This window comes from Mastomys coucha, unplaced genomic scaffold (assembly GCF_008632895.1).
Source record: "Mastomys coucha isolate ucsf_1 unplaced genomic scaffold, UCSF_Mcou_1 pScaffold18, whole genome shotgun sequence".
NCBI classification, from domain to species: Eukaryota; Metazoa; Chordata; class Mammalia; order Rodentia; family Muridae; genus Mastomys; species Mastomys coucha.
Window position 1 is genome coordinate 33,417,648 of NW_022196900.1, and position 463 is coordinate 33,418,110.

Here is a 463-nt window from a genome sequence, read left to right on the forward strand (position 1 = left end):
TGCCTATGGGGTTGCAAATCTCTTCAACTCCTTCAGTCCTTTCTCTAACTCCTTTATTGGAGACCCTGTGCTCAGTCCTATAGTTTGTCTCTGTATTTGTAAGGTCCTCCTGACAGGGCCTCTCAGAAGAAAGCCATATCAGGTTCCTTTCAGCATGCAAATCTTGGCATCCACAATAATGTCTGGGTTTGGTAACTGTATATGGAATGAATCCCCAGGTGCGAAAGTCTCTGGATGGCCTTTCCTTCAGTCTCTGCTCTACACTTTATCTCCATATTTGCTCCTGTGTTTATTTTGTTCTCCTTCTATGAAGGACCGAAGCACCCATATTTTGGTCTTCCTTCTTCTTGAGCTTCATGTGTTCTGTGAATTGTATCTTGATTCTTTGGAGCTTTTGGGCTAATATCCATTTATCAGTGAATGCATACCATGTGTGTTCTTTTGTGATTCGGTTACCTCACTC